This window comes from Hemicordylus capensis, chromosome 2, assembly GCF_027244095.1.
Source record: "Hemicordylus capensis ecotype Gifberg chromosome 2, rHemCap1.1.pri, whole genome shotgun sequence".
In the NCBI taxonomy this organism is placed as follows: domain Eukaryota; kingdom Metazoa; phylum Chordata; class Lepidosauria; order Squamata; family Cordylidae; genus Hemicordylus; species Hemicordylus capensis.
The window spans coordinates 126,462,422-126,482,977 of record NC_069658.1 but is presented as its reverse complement, the minus strand read 5'-3'; the positions used below and the strand labels follow the sequence as shown (position 1 = coordinate 126,482,977).

Here is a 20,556-nt window from a genome sequence, read left to right as displayed (position 1 = left end):
CACTGTTTACTTGAACTGGATATTTTAGGGGATGTGTGTAGGTGTTGGTTGTATGTTTTGATTACAAACTACATAAAAATCCTATATGCTACATCAGCTAGTCAAACTCTGAAATCGTATCCAGGGCTGCTCATGCTTTACAAGTGAGACATCTGTGCCAGGGTAAACTGAATTCTGCAACCTGTAGAGATGATGATAATGAGCATTTATATAGTGCATTCAAAAATTCTATGTGTCCCTTATAGCTTCATGGTAGAGCACATGCTTTGCAAGCAGAAGGTACCAGGTTCTCTAGATACAGCTGGGAAAGAGCCCTGTGTGAAACCCTAGAAAGCTGCTGGTTGCCAGTGTGAACAATACTGAGCTAAATGGCTCAATGGTCTGATTTAGTATAAGGCAGCATCTTAACCCTGTTTATATGTTATGTTTACTCATACAGCTAGTGCACAGAGTATAAAGGACAGATCGTTACATAGGCACAGTTATTCACACATTATGTTGAACAAAGGTACAGCATATGTCCACAAATTTCCTATATGTGCCATACAATTGGCAAAGCCACCTAATGGTGCAGCAGGGAAATGACTGATTAGCAAGTCAGAAGTTGCCGGTTCGAGTTCCCACTGGTTTGTTTCCCAGACTATGGAAAAGTCCTATATTGGGCAGCAGCGATATAGGAAGATGTTGAAAGACATCATATCATACTGTAGAGGAGGAGGCAATGGTAAACTCCTCTTGTATTCTACTAAAAAAACCCCACAGGGCTCTGTGGTCGCCAGGAGTCAACACCGACTCAATGGCACACTTTACTTGACCTTATATTTGAGGGGTCTGTACATTTTAAATGAATGCAGGTATAGTCGTTCATATAAAACCATGTATGAGCAAATAGATATCTGTACGCTTGTACAACATAATGTCTCAGTAGAGCTCTTGTGTTCATATGTTCAAAGCATTTCACATGTATTATCACATTGTAATCCTTATAGAAATTTTGTAGTAGTATTATACCTATTAGGGGTGTGCACAAAAACAGAAAACCTGGTTTGGTTTGAGTAGAGCCAGTTCTGTGCACACTATTGCCGGGCCTGGTCCAGCTCTAGTCAAAACCAGTTCGGGCCCAGCTCAGGGTTGGACAAAAAAAGAAGAAAAGGGCAGACTTACCTCCATTGCTGGGTTCTGGGGGGTGCTGTTGTGGCCATGCCAGTGGGGAGGGGGTCTCCTGATGTCGTCCTCCCCCTGCTGGTCGCGCCCCTGATTGTTTCCAGCCTGTTTCAGGCCATTATTGGCCCTATGGGCCTCGGTGTGGTGGCAGCGGCCATTTAGAGGCCACTACGCATGCCCAATGGAAATCTGCTTGGCCTGGGCCATGACCCGGCCACACAGATGGCTATTGGGCATGTGTAGCAGCCTCTAAAATGGCGACCACCACCACAAAGAGGCTTGTAACAGGCCAAAAACAATCTGAAATGGGCAAAAAATGACCGGGCAGAGACTGGCGGCGGAGGGGGGACATCAGGAGACCCCCTGTGGACATGACAGCACCCCTGGAGCCCAGCAATGGTGGTAAGTCTGCCATTAAAAAAAAACATAAACTGGCCCCAGCCCAGCCCAGTGGTTTCAGCTCAAATTTGAGCCAACTGGGCCTGGTTCAGCTCGAGGGCAAGCCCTCAAGCTGGCTCGCACATCCCTAATCCCTATATTGTGGAACTAGTATTTTTAAGCCCGTTATAACAACGGGCGCTAGCCTTTTTACCCCCCTTTATGTGTTCTTCATCTTTTTTTTCTTTGTGTGTGTGTGTTTGTTTGTCTCTCCTGTCCCACCCTCCCTCCTGCCCCACACTATGGCCTCTCTTCCTCCCCCTCCCACCCCGCTCACACCCTCCCCTTCCTGTCAGCCTCCTGTCCCAGTCCCTCCTGCCACCCTACTCCCTCTTGCCCTTCCCTTCCCCCTCCCCCTGCCTAACTCCCTCTTGCCCTTTCCCCTCCTCCTGCCCCACTCCCTCTTGCCCTCCCCCTCCCCCCTGACCCACTCCCTCTTGCCCCACTCCCTCTTGCCCTTCCTCTTCCCCCCTGCCCCACTCCCTCTTGCCCTCTCCCCTCCCCATGCCCCACTCCCTCTTGCCCCTCCACCCTGCCCCACTCCCTCTTGGCCCTCCCTCTTCCCCCCTGCCCCACTCGTTCTTGCCCTCCTCCCTGCCCCATTCCCTCTTGCCCTCCCCCCTCCAGCCCTCCCTCTTGCCCTCCCCCCTCCCCCACTTGCCCTCCCCCCTTCCCCCTCTCCCCTGCCCAGAAGAGTCTTGCGCTCCCCCCCCCAACCTGGCAACTTTACTCACTGTTTTGAACGCGACGGAGAAAGGAGCTCGCAAGCAGAGCTCATTTCTCGGGCAAGCCTCTTCCCGGACTGTTGCATTGGGCGTAAAGGACGCCCAGCGGCAGTCTGGGCAGTGTCTTTGCCGAGAGAGGAGCTCTTTTTGTGAGCTCCTTTTTCCTCGGTCGTCGGGGTTGGTTCTTCTTTGGGTAAGGAGGTCTCGGGCAGCTGGGTGGGCGGTTGGCGGCGGCGGCCGCAGAAGCATTTTCCTGGGCCATGTTGGCCCTTGTTCATGTGTGGGGGAGCGGGGAAGGCGGGATCGGGCTACTGGGAGGGCGGTTGGCGGCGGCCGCCGCAGTGGCATTTTCCTGGGCCATGTTGGCCCTTGTTCATGGGGGGGGTGCGGGGATGTCGGGCTCTAGTGTGGGGAAGTCGGGCCCCAAAGTTTTCCCCCTGGCCGGCTTTAGCGGCGACGCCAGGCCTCGGCGGCGGCTCCGCCACCACCTCGGCCGGCTTCCCCCGCCGCCTCTTTCCCCTCCGCCTCTTTCCTATCTTCGCGGCGGCCGCTTCTGGCCCCGCCGTTTCCCTCGCCGCCTCTTCCCGGCTTCTTCTGAGCAGCCGCTTCTGGCCGCCCAAGATGTCCGCCGGGTACCGGCGAGCATGTCTCCCTTGCCCTGTTCTGCGCCTGCGCTTCGCGCAGGCGCAGAACAGGGCAGGGAGGCACGAACACACGCTTGGTGCCCGTCCACGGACGGACACCAAGCGTTTTATTAGAGAGGATGAGACCTGAGGCTGAGAGGAGAGTAGCTTGCCTGGTGAGGCCACCTAGTAAGTTCATAGCAGAGGTACAATTTGAACTAAGGACTTGCTGATTTGTAGCTCATTTTCTTAGCCAAATCAAAGCATCATAACAACTAGACCCTGAGTCTACATCAGGGCTGCACAACTTCAACCCAGATGTTCTCCTACAACTTCCATCATTCCTAACTATTGGCCACTGTGGCTGGGGATGATGGGAGTTGTTGTACAAAAACAGCTGAAGGGCCAATGTTGTGCAGCCCTGATCTACAGCCTCTTCTTCCCCTTCTCTGGAGGGAGGAGCCTAAACCTAGCTTATGATCTTGCCTGCCAGTGACCAGGAACTCCCATAAGCAACTCCCCCTAATATATAGTACTTTTTAAGCTGCTTTAGGAGCCAGTCATGGCTAAAAAGATGGGTACAAGTGGACCTCATTATCCGCATGGGTGGGGGCTGTTCCCAGTTTTACCACAGATAACGGTGGATAATGAATCATTGAGTCTATAGGAATGCAGGGATTAGGTTCCCAGACTCAGAAAAAACTACACCCAAACACTAAAATAACACTGAAACGGGCCAAAGTGCCCTACGAGCGGGGAAATGTTTCACTAACAAACAGAAGGTTGCCGGTTTGAATCCGCGCTTGTACTATATCGGGCAGCAGCGATATAGGAAGATGCTGAAAGGCATAATCTCATATTGCGCAGGAGATGGGAATGGTAAACCCCTCCTGTATTCTACCGAAGAAAACCACAGGACTCTGTGGGCGCCAGTAGTCAAAATTGACTTGACGGCACACTTTACCTTTACTATGATCCATGGGTCTCCTGGCATCCAGCAATGTCCCCCAAAATGCCCCAAATTGTCCCTAAAATTGTGGATCCCCCCCCCAAGGTTTTTGACTAAAATGAGCCACAAAATGGCTCCCATGGACAAAATGGTTGCCGGAAATGACCTCCCTGGTCACTTCCGGCCCTCTAGGAACCACGGATACATCAATTAGACCCCCGTGTATACACAAAACCGCAGATATAGAATCCGCATATAACAAGGTTCTCCATTATAAATGAGTAAATAAACTTTAGAGCCATTACGGGCTAGAAATTGAGCCTAACCCCATTGTCCAGTTTTGTAGTCAAAAGATTTGAGTTTTGAAGACTACTGGGAATTAGAGGTCCTGGAAATGTTTTCCCCTGCCCCCAGATGGTTTGATATATGAAATGAGTCTAATTTTTCAAAAGTGGATTCTCGTGTATGTAGACTCCTAGAAAAGCCATTAATTGTCCAAATCGCTTTTAAAAAAGCAAAAACAAATTCTATCAAGTGCTCTCTCTCTCTCTCTCTCTCTCTCTCTCTTTTACAACAAATGCATAGAGGTTTCTCTGTTCCATCTGTTGCTAATATAGCAGAGTCTGAAAAAGCAGGTGTTGTGTAAATGTGTGTGTAAGCTGCATTTTGTGTTCCTGATTTATTTACAACCTGTTGAAAAATATGACCTTTTTTCCTAATGTGAATTTTATGGAACAGATGATCTTTTCCCAAAAACATGATAAAACATTATAGCAAAACAGACAATTAAAAAATATAAATACAAACATAAAAAATATGCATACACAACAATAATGATTTCATGATGCTGTTGATAATATTTTAATGCAAAAATATTTCTAGCTAATGAAGGCTTCAAGTTTGTGCAACAGAGGAATGTGTAGAAAAATTATGTCAAGTATGATTCTCCTAAATCCTAAAGATTCACATTTATATCTAGGAAGTATACACTCAATTGGTGGGAAAGTAACATCTAAAAGAGAACCAAATTCTCATTGCACTGATACTCACAGTTGGAGTTCTAGCCTGCTTAACTTGTTGAGTTAGCTTATTCATAATCATAAATATTCAAATCGTTTCCATCTATTGGTTTTATTAGTTGTTTAGTTATTTATTGAGCCATTTTGGAAGGGTGGTATACAAATAAAATAAATAAAATAAAAATAAATAAATAAAATATTTCCACAATCTTGTAATGCAAAATTTGGCAATTGTATAAAGAGGTTGAAGCGGTGACTTATTTTGAAACAGGTATCAGCTAATAATGGAAATTATGGAATTTATTCTTATTAATAATAATAATAATAATAATAATAATAATAATAATTATTATTATTATTTGATTTCTATACTGCACTTACAAAAATTGCTTAGGGTGGTTTACAAAGAGAAATAATAAATAAATAAGATGGATCCCTGTCCCTAAAGGGCTCACAATCTAAAAGAAACATGATAGACACCAGCAACAGTCACTGGAGGTACTGTGCTGGGGGTGGATAGGGCCCGTTACCCTCCCCCTGCTAAATAAAGAGAATCATCACGTTAAAAGGTGCCTCTTTGTCCAGTTAGCAGGGGCTGAATTTATGAGATAGCTTCACCAACTGTTGCTGTTCTGGGGCTGCACCATTCAACTTTATATTAAACAGAGTCGCATTCTGTTGAAATTTATCATAGCTTTGTAGTGTCTTTGCCGCGTATAAATTCACAGTTCTGATTGTTGATAGCACTGTTCTTATTGCTGCAACCATGCTTTTGAGCATTGTTGTTAAAGCCTGCTAAGCAGTGTACTGTTTTTAATGATCTGAGATAAGCTGCTTCTTAGGCATGCTGGGATAGTTAGATTAGTGTCGGAAACAGCAGGAATGTGCAATTGTTTGTGGATGAATGCAGCTGCTGAAAGCTGCTTTTCTGGAGTTTTTGAATGATCAACCTGCAACCTTTCCAAACAGAACGTTGGAAGTTCAAAGTTTTATATATCAGGCGGTATATAAATATGATTGATAGATAGATAAGCTTTGTCTTTGTTCAGAATCTACCTAATAAATAATAAACTTGACCAATGGTTTTCATACTGTCTACACATAGGAAATTCTTTCCACATCTTCCTATTTGCTGAGTGATCTCTGAATCTGTGCTTTGGGACACATGTGTTGTACAGGATTCTGGGGAACGTTCTAGGGCACATATTCTGTTCACAGAGGATTCCGGCCAGGTGTCGTGGGCCTCAGTGTTACCCCATGTGAACTGAATGTGGCCGTAATCCATACCTTGCTCTCTTTGGTATCTGTACATTATAGGAGAAGGTCAGTTGTAGTGGATGAGCTCTCTTTTAGGTAGCCTTGCTCAACATTTGCTCACTGAGGAGTTCCTTGATAAGCTTCCAAGGAAGCTCAAGGTTTGCCAGAATACATTAGCCCCATTCACACATTAAGTTGAGCACACAAGTTATGTTGAACAGTACACTTCCTATCTGTACCATGCATTTGAGGGGCCTGTACCCATGTTCAGGTTTAACATGAACACAAGCACAGTCAATCACACAAACACATAAGAGTATATATGATGTGTACACTGTCTCATACATCATAAAGTCTGAATCGGGCTAGTATGAGAAGCACTAAAGCAGAAAGATGCTATGAAGCTCCCCTGAGTCCTTTGTGTGATGTCCTCCATAGTGTCCCTTCTTGGCTGCCTGGGCATGATCCACCACAAATCACTACGAGGTCATGGCCCAGCATTTGTTGTATAAAACAAGTTTTTGACAGCATGATGTGCCTTCTAATCACCCTCTAGGCTCTTGCAGCTTTCCCTACTGTGTTTTGTTCAGGGAAGATGTGCTTTGCCCCTAGTGGTCTAAAGCATCAGAGAGATAGATTTCTAATTTGAATTTTTTGGGGGGGGGGGCATGGCATGTGACGGCACCTGGTGAAGTCATGTGTCCGGATGAGAATCCCCACTTCCACTCACCCTCTTTTTAAGGGGCAAGAATTGTGCAGATGAAACATTTGGGCATCTGGGTCTCTACATGAAGCACCTGTTTCACATGTTATGTTATACACAAGGTGAGTGGTGGAGTGTGCACTCTCTTCATTATGCAAATCGCAGCATCAGCTTGGTAAATTTCTGAACCAAGCGTCATTGTTTCTGATGAGATAAATGTAAGCTCTGGAGCATGCAAGGCTTTGCTTGGTATCATTGTCGACATGTGATAGCATTTTGGAAACCATAGCCATGTTGCAGTTTAAGAAGATGACAATTTAAATGCTTGAAATGGCATTTTTCATGCCTCTGTGGTGTGAAGTTGTTTCATTTCATCTTCCCATTAAGGGGATAAAGAGTGTGATAAAGCTGATGTACTTACTGGCAGAAGGAGGTGACAGATCAAAACCAAACAGATAGAATTACGTACTATCTGCTAGTGACTTTGTGTTGAAATCTCCCTTGCTCTTTTTTGTTGTGGGCCAGTTGAAGGATGTGGCGTGCAGGTTTACAGCTGCCCATAGTCAAGATACCGTATCTTTGCCGCACAGATGAAGGACAAGGCTGAGTATCCAATAGCTGTTTCCAACTTCTCTTCTTTTGAAGGTGTTGACTGCTTCACAAAGCACCTGAGAAAAATAAATGGTTACTTTGGACATTTCTGTACTTGCTCAATAGATGATATTATTTATTTATTTACACAGTCAGACAGGTGTTATTGACTGGTTTGTTTTATCCAGACATCGAGTCCTTCCCAAGGACCTGGGATGGCTGAATTTTATTCTCAGTGTTGTTGCTGTTATTATTATAGATATCATCGCAGAATATAGGCTGTTCCCAGAAATTTGCTTTTTGTAATTGGCTGATGGTGATTTCTGTGGCCCCTATGGTGTTGAGGTGCTCTTCAAGTTGTTCTGGAATTGCACATAGGGCTCCAATTACCACTGGGATTATGTTGGTCTTCTTCTGCCACAGCCTTTCAATTTCAATTGATAGATCTTTGTATTTGGTGATTTTTTCTATTTCTTTTTCTTCTATTCTGCTATCCCCTGGTATTGCTATGTCGATTATTTTAACTTGTTTTTCTTTCTTCTCGACTACAGTTATATCTGGTGTATTGTGTGGCAGATGTTTGTCTGTTTGTAGTCGGAAGTCCCATAATATTTTTACATCTTCATTTTCTACAACTTTTTTCAGTTTTATAATCTTTGGCTACAGGTAGCTTGTATTTTTTGCAGATGTTCCAGCGTATCTTCCCTGCTACCTTGTCATGCCTTTGTTTGTAGTCAGTCTGTGTGATCTTTTTACAACAGCTGATTAGGTGGTCCACTGTTTCATCTGCTTCTTTACAAAGGCGGCACTAGCTGTTTGTGGTTGATTTTTCGACTTTTGCTCTTATTGCATTTGTTCTTAGTGCCTGTTCTTGTGCAGCCAGTATTAAACCCCAAGTTTCTTTCTTCAAGTTGCCATTCTTAAGCCATTGCCAGGTCTTGGTGATGTCTGATTTTCCACTTATATTGTGCAAATATTGACCATGCAGTGGCTTATTTTTCCATTTTTCTGCTCGGTTCTTGACTTGTTCTTTCTTGTAGGCCTGCTTTCTTTCATTGGTGTTGAATAGTTTCTCGTTATTGACCATTTGAAGTGCATCTTCTTCACTGTCCTTGATATATTCTTCAAGGCCTCTTTTCTCCTCCTTTACTGTTTGATGGACTTGCCGCATTCCTCTTCCACCTGAGCTGCGAGGGAGGTATAGCCTATCTACATCACTGCAGGGGTGCAGAGCATGAATGATGGTCATTATTTTCCGGTCTTACGATCTAGCGTCTCTAGCTCTGCCTGGGTCCAGTCTATTATTCCTGCAGTGTATCTGATAATAGGTATAGCCCAGGTGTTTATGGCTTATATGGTGTTCCCGCCATTGAGTTTGGACTTGAGGATTTTTCTAACTCTCCTGATGTATTCACTTCCAATTTTTCTTTTAACTTCAGTGTGTGCAATGTTATCGGCCTGGAGAATGCACAAGTATTTGTAATGTTCTTACTCTTCCAGGTTCTTGATGTTGCTTCCATTGGGCAGTTCTATTCCTTCTGTTTTTCTTATTTTTCCTCTGTTCATTATTAATGCAGCACACTTGTCTAGTCCAAACTCCATTGCTATATTGCTACTGAATATACAGACAGTGTTTAGCAGTGATTCGATTTTTGACTGGGACTTTCCATACAACTTCAGATCATCCATGTACATCAGATGGTTTATTTTACTTGATGTTTTAGATGTTTGGTATCCGAGGCCTGTTCTGTTTAGTATTTGTGAAAGTGGAGTTATGGCGATTACAAACAACAGAGGGGATAGTGAGTCCCCTTGGAGAATGCCTCTTCTAACGCTAACCTGTCCAAGTGTCTCACCATTGATTGTTAACTGTGTACTCCACATGCTCATTGCTTTTTAAAAATAAATATCTGAATGTTTTTGCTGACACCAGTTGTTTCTAAACATTTTAGTATCCATGTGTGAGGCAATGAATCGAAGGCCTTCTTGTAGTCAATCCATGCAACACTTAGATTTGTTTTTCTTCTCTTGCAATTTTCTAAAATTATTTTGTCAATCAGCAGCTGGTCTTTTGTGCCTCTGGTGTTCGGACAATTTCATTTCTGTCCAACTGGAAGCTGCTTATTAGTTAACAAGTGTTGGATTACTTCATCTGCTATTATTCCAGTTAATAATTTGAACATGGTTGGCAGGCAGGTTATTGGTCTATAATTACTTGGAACTGCACCTTTTGCTGGATTTTCATTATGTGATGAGTTTTCCCAGTTGTTAGCCATTGTTCAATATCACCTCCTTGCAAAATGAACTGTTTTGATAGTTGTTTATGGAGGCTTGTTAGGTGTTTAAGCCAAAAGCCATGCAGTTAATCGTCGCCTGGTGCAGTCCAATTTTTAATTTTCTTTGCTCTTTCACTTATTAATTCTGGTGTTATTATTAGATCTTGCATTTGTTGGTTACATTTTTCGACCTCTTTCACCCAGCCTGCTTTTTTATTATAATCTATTGGATTGTCCCATAGTTTCCCCCAGAATTGCACTGTTTCTTCTTTATTTGGTGTTTCTAGGTTTCTTGCAGTTTCTCCTTCTATGCTTTGGTAGAAACGTCTCTGATTTGACTGGAATTGGAGATTCTGCCTGTGTTGTGTAATTCTAGCTTCGTATCTGCTAATCTTCTTTGACATTGCTGTTATTTGCTGCTTTATTATTTCCAGGACTTCTCTAATTTTCCTTGAATCTAGATGCTATTTTTGAATCAGATACTGTTTGGTGTTTTCATTCTTCAGCTTCTTGTCTTTCATATCTTTCAATTTACTAGCATCCGATCTAAGCCTAGCAATTTTATTTTCTAATCTAATCTTCCATTTAGGTGATGTACTATTTTCTTTTTTTACAGGTCCACTGATCTTATATCCGAGCTTTTTTACAGGTCCACTGATCTTATATCCAAGCTTAATAATAATAATAATAATAATAATAATAATAATAATAATATATTAACAAATTTTATTTATAAAATGTCCTCCATGTACATGATGCTATAGAAAGAATGAGAGGATAGGTCCCTGCCTTGAGGACTTTACCACCTATATATCAACATAGTGCAAGCAAACAACAGAGGAAGTGGGAGATAGTAGAAGTGGGTAAGCTGGGGAATATAGGCAAAGGGCCACAGAGGATGACTTTATCAGCCAATTTCAAAGGGTGTGTATGTCAGTCTTTGACAATTTCCTTTGGATCTAGGAGCCAGCCCAAAATTATTTGACTTAGTGATGGATATTGGGGGGAGGGGGGTTAAATTGACATCTCTTTGTCACCTTTACAAGTAACATAGAACAGAAACATGTCTGCTTGGGGCAAATAAAGATTATATTAAATAACTCTACCTCTGAATATCCTAATCTAGGCACCACAGTTAAGTTTCTAGGCTCCCTGGCTCCTGGGATTTATCAAGCCCTTGTGTACGTGGAGAATATATGAATGTGTATATCATGTGGGTTCACCCTGGCTAACGTCCCCTCTCTTTTGGGGGCCTGGAGCCAATAAAGAAGGAGTGGCACCACATACTAGAAGTTACAGACATCAGTCATAAAAATTGGGTGGAAAGGAAATCTGAAATGGGGCTCAAGCCACATGCACTAATAATAGTATTGTTATGAGTCTGGAGTTATGAATGCTGGCTGTCCAACTCTTTTGTTAGGCAGATCATTGGCTGACAGTGCAGGAGGTAATGAAATATCTTGAAATGGGAGGCAGAGTTAATGGTTGAGGGTTCTGCAGAGACCTTTCTGAATGTGATGAACCCATAAGAGTGTACCTGATGTGAGGGGTGTGTGTGTGTGTGTGTGTGTGTGTGTGTGTGTGTGTGTGTGTGTGTAAAGTACAACATCAATGACAGGTAGGCAGCTTGAGAGACCAAATGGAACAAGCACCTTTGGGTGAGAGAAAGGCTCTGGGAGCCTTATTGATCCGTTGCTGACTTATGGGAATATATATGTTGCTTACTTCCATCTAATGCTTAATGCATATTTTGGAAATAGACAAAATATTACGAAGACATCTGTCACACAGAAAACAGAATCCAGGTAGTGCTGCCCTCAAGCTTCCTTACTTGGGAAAGTGGGGAGCAGGTATAACAGTCTGTAAATTTGAAAGAGTTGAAGGAGCGCTGCCACCTTCAGCCAATTGGGAACATGCATACACGCAGGTATACAGACATTCTTGGATGCTTTTGGGAAGGAGATCCACTGTGGATGTACCTGCACTTCTGACTGAATCTTGCTCCTGACAGTAATGTGACTGTTGCATGTACACTATATTTTTTGTCATGATTACTGGGATCTGCGCCGATCTGGGCACTACCTGCTTGCCTAACCCCACTCCGAAGCCCAGCCCTTAGCTGAGGTTCAGGGCACAAAAACAGTTCTGGCACCGGGACTGGGTGTGTGCTTGGACTGCTTGAAGCCCTAGTACACACAGAGATGAGCTACTAGAACGCCTGTCTGACAGGGTATCCCCCAATGTACCACACTCTGCACGTGGTGCATTGTGGGATATCTGGAGGCCAGAATGCATTGTCTCGGCCTCCAGAGATCCATGCTGTTTGGAGCAGCACAGATCATCTGGGAGCACGAGGCACACTCCCAGCAGCATATGTTGGTCATCGGGCGGGGTGGGCGGGAGTTGGATCCTGCCTTCCGGCCTGCCCCCACAATTGTGAGGATAGCCTTGCTATGTTGGTTCAACTTCTCCACCTTAACCTTTGACGCTTGCTGCACTTTTCTCTGTCAGAACCTTTAGAGGAGGGTAACCATGACAGGTGAAGCAAGATGTGAGGTTGAGCCTAGATTGAGTCTGAAGGAGGAACAAAAAGTGGGTTGAGCAAAGACTGAAAATAAAAAATGTGTTAAGTTTTATAAACAAAGGCCTAGCGCTCCCAATTAGCAGATTAGGTTGTAAACCTCTTTTGGAACTGTACCATGAGATGGCAGGTAAGAGCTTTATGACTGAATGTTGTCCTCCATACAATGGACAACATGGAAAGCCTGCATATCAAGGACGTTTTGTATGGAGGTGCATCCAGTCTGTGAGCTCCTATCTGCAATATGAATTTCTATTATGCAAGTTCTGTTTTTGTTTTTAGGATGATAGTATTTTTGGAATGTTGGTGATATTTTCTCTTGTATTAATCAGTAATATAAGAAATTCAAGAAATGTGATGCTTATTTTACTGATTTAGTGAGATGTATACATAGCATATCAGAAAGCAAGCAAACGAAGTCCAGTTCTATAGTGAAATAAAGAACCAAAGGTTGAACAGTCGGCCAGACCAGTTTGGCGGGTCGAGTGTAGTGCAGATGTGTGGGCGTCGAGCAGCACCTTTAAAGGTGAGGACAGCAGGTCCTTACCTGCTCCACGCAGTTTCCTGCAGTGTTGCACTCCCCATCAGCCCATGCGTGGTGGCCGTGCTCCTCCCATAGCCCACACGCCATGACTGTCATCACTACTCTGTTTGTTCAATAACATGGAGGAAGACCATTTGCATGGTCAGCAACACCATACTGACTATGCAAATGGCCACTGTGGATGCATGGTGGCCAGGTGTGCACTGCCACTCTGCGTGAGCTGATGGATGCTACCACATGTGGCCTGATGGGGTGTGTGACACTGCAGCAAGAAGCTGCATGGAGTGGCAGTGGAGCAGGTGCTTTCCTCACTTTTAAAGGTGCTGCTTGCTGCTGCCTCCCCCCCACCCCGCTCTACACTCAACCCGCCGAACCGGTTTGGTGGACCTGCCAAACCAGTTCGGTTTCGGACCAGTGCACAAACCGAAGTTCATGCACATACCAAAATAGATGACCATGGCTGATTAATCAACTAAAGCTGTAGTTGATTGATTGGTATTAATAATTGAATAATTTGTATAGTTGATTAGTTGGTCAGCTTTAATTGATAAAGGCAAATTTTCAGCAGTGGGATTATAAATTAGGACCCACAGTTTCTTTCTGGAGGTTATTCTGGTTCTGGTGTACAGCTATATGTATTTATTATATTATATTACTTAGATTATACTATATTATACTGCATTTGGTTTATGGATGTTGTGAGCCACCCTGAGAAATAGTGCACTGAAGGGACGGGGTATAAATATTTTAAACAAAACAATAAATAAACTGAATAGGAAGCAAAAGAGAGAATTTCCTTCTCATAGTATAAAGTATAGTATTTGTTACCTTACAATTTTTCTTACACCTCTGTAACTCAAATTAGCAACTATATTGTGGTTTGGGTGATATACAAATTTAAACTTACTTGACTAATCATATAAAGTCTGATATTTATCAGTTAAAAATCCTTCAATTAGTTCAAAGCCCTATTTATTTATTTCATCACTATAAATCTACATAGTGCTTTATAGAGTTTTACAAGCAAAAAGAAAGTCACACTTCTAGTCTTCCATTCATATACAACTAGGGTGGATCCTGCCTAGCTAAGGGGCCAAGTCATGCTTGCTACTACAAGACCAGCTCTCCTCTCCTTTCTTTGAAGGAGGGAAGAGTGAGGTGGGTAGGAAGATAATAAATATAAATGTGACTTCCAAAAACAACAGCAATGTGGATTGTGTATATCTTCCTCTCTCTGCCATTTGACAGTTTGTATGCACACAGTAGTGATGACAACGGCATGCCAGTAGAAAGAGAGACAGTGAGCTCTTTCACACAAACAGACCAAAAACCACTTTAAGCTAATCATGTGATATATGTGAAGAGGTCATGAAACTGATTAAATAAATTACAGTTGACAGTTGGATTCCTGCTGATTATATAGTATGCTTTGAATCTGGTTCTAAAAGGCCAATAAAAATAGGATGACCATCTGCCCCCTTAATTTAGGGAAGAACCCTTTATTTCATTGTTTTCCTCCCTTGTGGTAGCCACCTGTTCCTTACTTTATTAGTTTACTCTCTAGGGAGACCAGCTGCTGCTTAAGTAGACACTTAACTAAAAAAAAAAAATAATATGTGAAAGGAAATTGCTCTTCCAGGACTGTGACTGAAATATCACTGGTGGAAGATGTCAGTGTTAATTTAGGAATTATTTCCTATTTGTGAAGTGCTGTGTTAATGTTTCATAGTAGATATGAGGGTGAGCTGTGAACCAAGAAGTCCACATTCTAATCTTGCCTCATACGCGAATTTGCTGTGTTTCTTTTCAGCCTTACATTTGCAATATGGGCATAATAATATTGACCTGCTTAACAGGGTTCTTGAAAGAATTACATGATGCATGCAAAATACTTTGGATACCCTAAGTGAGTTGTATACATGCTAAGTATTGTATATTATAGTATAATAATAGAGGCTGACAAGATACGCATTGTACCGTGGGTTGGTCTGCACCGCCCACACTGCTGTGGGTGCCTAAAACAAAGCCAGCGCTGTTGCACAAGAGTGTCCTTGCCCTAATATGTAGAACTGTGCAATCACACTTATGTGATGCTGCGGCCATTATTTCCAATGGCCATAGCATCACGCAAGCGTGATCGCACAATTCTACAAATTAGTGCAAGAGCACTCTTGCGCAACGGCGCTGGCTTTGTTTTAGGCACCCACAGCAGTGTGGGCGGTGCAGACCCACCTGCAGTATTCTGTGCATCATGTTAGCCGTTGTTCCTAGGTGCTCCTGGAAGCATTATCTACATATCTTCCCCCAGTGTAGTCCTAGAACTGCACAGTACTTGCATATCACAAAACCTCAGCAGCCCCTTCTTCTGAGGAAAAGCAACTTTGGAAGGGGCCAATACTGATCTACTTTAAGCAAGTGTTACTTAACTGTTTTCCTGCCTACTGCTTTTCTGTTGGAACATCTCCAAACTGCTTTTCTCCCATCAGGATTTAAGACACATTTATCCCCACGACACCTGCCTGGAACCCTACAGAAAGAAAAGCAGCTGTATAGGACAATTGTTGCAGCTTTAGGAGGACAGCCTGTTCAGGCTACAAGCAGCACCCCTCTGTATGATTTGGAACTGCAGGCTTGCAGTCTCCATCTTGGCTACCTGGACTCACAGGATCGCGAGCCCCCCGCCTATGCCCATATTTTTGCCAATTCTCAAGTTAGTCACTTAGCACAAGCCGTATGGGGCAGGTAACCCCGGGCAATCACTGCAAGGTGATTCCCTCATGCCCCTCTCTATTCACCACACAGAGAAGGGTACCGGCTGAGCAGATGAGAGTTAAGGAGGAGGAGTATTTCTCAAGATAATAGTAAAACTCTTTTCATTGGCACAAAGGATTAGTCTTACTAATCACTTCAACAGGAACTTAGATAAGACTGCAACACTCCTACCCCACTATTGCTGCATTATAGGGATGGGTCCGGACCGGTCCAGACCTGGGTGGTCCGGATTGGGGGTGGGGGGTCGCTTTAAGAGCGGCGGGAGGGTTTACTTACCCCTCCCGCCGCTTTCCGCTGTGGCGCCGTAATTAGTAGTGTAATTGGGGCGGCAGGATAGCTCCCTGCGGCTATCAGTGCACGTCAGTGACGTGAAGCGCGCGCACAATGTGCGCGCGTGCAAAGCATTACTGGGAGCTTTGCCGAGCCGCAGTGGGGAAGGGGCTGCAGGGAGCTATCCTGCCGCCCCAATTACACTACTAATTACGGCGCCACAGCGGAAAGCGGCGGGAGGGGTAAGTAAACCCTCCCGCCGCTCTTAAAGCGACCCCCCACCCCAGTGCCAGACCGCAGTGTGGCGGTTCCGTGCACACCCCTACTGCATTAATGGTCAGGCCAGGACCAGACGAAGAGACTTATTAGTGTAAAAAGAATTCCGATCCTCCCACCTGAAAGGTCTTCCTGACCCACAAGATAAGTTTTGAGCTCACCCATTCACCCTATCCCATACAGGTTTTTCAAACCATTCCACTTTATTGTTCTTCAAGATTGCACACACCTGTTATGGAATCACACAACACATATTCTTTTGTTAACCAGAGATGTCATCCGCTGTAGCCAAGAAGTGTGATCCATGTTTGGTCTGAAGACATGTTTTTGCCTATGCTAACTGGGCAAAGAGGCACCTTTTAATGTGGTGATTTTTTTTAGCAGAGGGAGAGTAACTCTCCACCCCCAACACAGTACCTCCAGTGACTGTTGCTGGTGTCTAGGTTTCTTTTTAGATTGTGAGCCCTTTGGGGACAGGGATCCATCTTATTTATTTATTATTTCTCTGTGTAAACCGCCCTGAGCCATTTTTGGAAGGGCGGTATAGAAATCAAATAAATAAATAACAAATAATAAATGTATCTACCCCAGATCCCAGCAAATGGTGTGCTCCTGTTTTGGTCCCACCATCTCTGTGTGTTTTGGCTTTGGCTGTTCCATCTGCCACAGCTATTGCTCCAGCTTCTGGTTTGGGCCTATCTCCTGATCCAAACCATACACCACGCTTGGCTGCCTTAGAGAACCAACCTCCCCTGGATCTTCCCTGGAACCACCAGTTTCCTGGTTCCCTGGCTTGCAAGTGGCATGCTTGCCTCTCCTCCACCCTGTCTTTTTGCTTCGTCCCTGGGACAAAGGATGCCAGAGTTCCCCATCGTGCAGGTGTGACAGACAGACACACCAATGTACTAGGAGGAATCATCTATATACTTATTTCTTGTAGACAGGACATGCACGGTGACATGGTAGGAAGGAGGTGATTGGCTGAGTTTGCAAGCAGAAGCACCTGATTGGGCAATGGGGATTCCATATGCAGATAGGGAGAAGGAGCCTGTGAGAGCAGAAGCACCATGGTGATTGGGCAGTGGGGATTCCCTCCCTATGCAGATAAGGAGGAGGGACCTGTGATGGTTAAGGTTAGTTGGAATGCAGCTGTTACTGGTTGGAAGATGTTCTGGGTATAAAAGGATAGCAGGCAGGGGTCTGCAAAAAGACAGGTCCTGAGGGAGGAAAGAGCCCCTTCAGGAGAAGGAGGAAGCCGTTGTGTAAATGAACAAAATCTGTTAACTCAGGGAGGGAGGAAGAAAAAACATGAAGGGAGGGGGAAGAAAGAGTGGAGAAGAGCGAGTGGAGGAGAGAGAGAGAGAGAGAAAAAGAAGGGAGGGGGAAGAGAGACAGAAGGAAGGGCAAGGGACAGGCCTGAGCCTGTCAGCAGCCTGAGGGGAATGAGTGGCCATGGCGGCACTGGCAGCAAGGAAGGGTCCAGGCAACCACTGCTGCTGCTCCTGAAGGGAGGAGCAGGAGTGGGGCTCGGGTGAGGGTGGGGAGGTCTCTGGGGATAGGGGGCTGCAGTTTGGCCAATAGGCAGCAGCAATGCTGCAGCCACAACCAAGAAGGGTGAGGGGGATGGAAGCAATGGGATGGAGGAGGAGCAGGAGTGCAGACCAGATGAGGGTGGGAGGATCTCTGAGGAGAGGGGAGCAATCAAGTACTACCGTGTGCATGGTGGGATGGCCTGGCCCTGGCCCGCCCAATGGGGAGAGCTGCGGAGAGCGAGTGAGCGAGCTGCGGGTGGGGGGGGGAGCGAGCTGCGGGAGGGAGCGAGCGAGCTGCGGGGGGAGAGCAAGCGAGCAAGCTGCGGGATGTCACAGTCTCAGAACACAACTGTACAGATGCTCTGTGCGTGGTCAGCTAGTTATTACTAATAACCCACCCCACCCCACCCCACCCCACCCCACCCACACTCTCTTCTCTTCCTCCAAAGTCTAAATCTGCACTTCAGGTTCTCTCTTTGGCTAGCCCTAAGCTGATTTAATTGCAATTTGGACCTTTTCGCTAAAACGCCTCTTTGTGAGTCTCTAATTGATATTGCTAGCTAAGTTTTATTGCTTTTTATTACCTGCCTAACTATTTTTCATTTCTCATACCCCAATAATCCTTGAATAAATCTGAATGTATCATATTCCTATCTCACGCCTTTATTTCCAGACCAAAGCTTCGCACATATTGACACTGTAATGGACTCTTCACTCCAATCTTGCTAATTCTCCACACAAGCCCAAAAGTAGTCTCGGGACATTCTGCCAGTATTCCAGACCAGTTCCTTTAACGCAATGGAACAGTGACGGGTGGAAAAGAATTAAGCACCTCCTCTGCCCCCTTACAAAGATGCTTTTTTTAAAAAAAGAAGCTCCTGTTGGGGTTTTATTACACTTATTTTATACAATATGGAGTTCACCTCTTAGATACAGGTGAAACTCGGAAAATTAGAATATTGTGCACAACTCCATTAATTTCAGTAATGCAAATTAAAAGGTGAAACTGATATATGAGACAGACGCATTACATGCAAAGCGAGATAAGTCAAGCCTTAATTTGTTATCATTGTGATGATCATGGCGTACAGCTCATGAAAACCCCAAATCCACAATCTCAGAAAATTAGAATATTACATGGAACCAAGAAGACAAGGATTGAAGAATAGAACAATATCGGACCTCTGTAAAGTATACAGTGTACTGTGCTTGATTGGCCAGCAAACTCGCCTGACCTGACCCCATAGAGAATCTATGGGGCATTGCCAAGAGAAGGATGAAAGACATGAGACCAAACAATGCAGAATTGCTGAAGGCCGCTAATGAAGCATCCTGGTCTTCCATAATACCTCATCAGTGCCACAGGCTGATAGCATCCATGCCACGCCGCATTGAGGCAGTAATTGCTGCAAAAGGGGCCCAAACTAAGTACTGAATACATATGCATGCTTATACTTTTCAGAGGTCCGATATTGTTCTATTCTTCAATCCTTGTCTTCTTGGTTCCATGTAATATTCTAATTTTCTGAGATTGTGGATTTGGGGTTTTCATGAGCTGTACGCCATGATCATCACAATGATAACAAATTAAGGCTTGACTTATCTCACTTTGCATGTAATGCGTCTGTCTCATATATCAGTTTCACCTTTTAATTTGCATTACTGAAATTAATGGACTTTTGCACGATATTCTAATTTTCCGAGTTTCACCTGTATATCAGATTACACGAAAAACTATAAAGTGGTGTAGTCTCAAGGCAAGTAGCGAACCGTCAAATCTGGTACCATATATTGTATTCCTGGGAAGTGGATATATTTAGATTAGTCATTCTCTACATAATACTAGGTTACTCCAACGAAATGACACGTCTTTACACAACCAAATTGTAGGGTAGTGATCAGAGTTGGTTTGGGAGAATTTCATTGGGGAGGGAACCTTTAGTGAACTGTAATGGAGATAGGCTCGGAAATAAGTTTTTTGCATAAACTCTTTCCTGCTGCATCACAGGCTTCTTCTTTGAAGTTACAAATCATGGGATCCTTCAACACTTGTGACCCATTCACTAACTGGAATGGTTATTAAGGTTTTGAATTGACCTATCCCCGTGGGAACCACAAAGAGGCTGATTTTTGTGAGGGCACGAAATTACCACAGCCTGCATCTCATGCCAATTATGACACCACAGTCTGTCACAGTAACCCAGACAAGTAGGCCAGAAAGTATTTTAAGATACCCCCATAGGGAAACCAGCACTGTTCTTAATCCAGGCTTGAGCTGCAAAAGCTTAAATGGGATTCCTTTGAACTCTGAGATCCAACTGGTCTTTGACAAGAGTTGTCAGAGGAAATATTGAACTGGCTGAGAATTTATTTCTGTAGGCCGCTTTCTTCAATTTTCCTTAATGAGTGTAGTGTACATGATACAGGCCACAATGTTTGTGTACCTGTTCTGCTTTGCTCAGCTGAAGTAATTCTTCCAGCTGAGGAGATACTTCGAATAACAATGCCCAGTGCAAAATCCACAGAGCTGGGAGTGTGTGTGTGTATAAAAGTCCAGAGTGGGACTAGTATTACTGTTAAGCCCAACTTCAGGATACGTAATAGAGCTCTTGAAATTTAAGAGTAGAATACCATACGCTTGACAGCACACTTTACCTTTACCTTTACCATACGCTTCCATTAGTTTCACAGTTACATTTCAGTAATGTGATTATTGCTATTTGTAATGATCTCTCTGTAATGAATCCTTGTTATAATAGATTAGGATGTTTCTTTTGCCTCCCATCCAGAATTTTTAGGATGCCAGTGAATGGTACATTTTCCATTCCAGTGAATG

The 20,556-nt window shown here is 44.1% G+C and overlaps 1 protein-coding gene across 7 annotated transcripts in view; it reads left to right on the top strand.

Annotated features, from left to right (window-relative positions):
- MOB3B (MOB kinase activator 3B) overlaps positions 1-20,556 on the top strand; it is a 193,305-nt gene that overhangs the window by 60,975 nt on the left and 111,774 nt on the right. Inside the window, exon 1 of one of the 7 annotated variants that reach the window (XM_053296812.1) lies at positions 2,314-2,520. The exons of 5 other annotated variants lie outside the window; for them this stretch is intronic. The gene's annotated coding sequence lies outside the window, so the exon portion shown is untranslated. Of the gene's footprint in view, positions 1-2,313; positions 2,521-6,936; positions 7,001-20,556 lie in introns of those variants that run through there. One more of the 7 variants, XM_053296813.1, reaches the window with a different exon arrangement.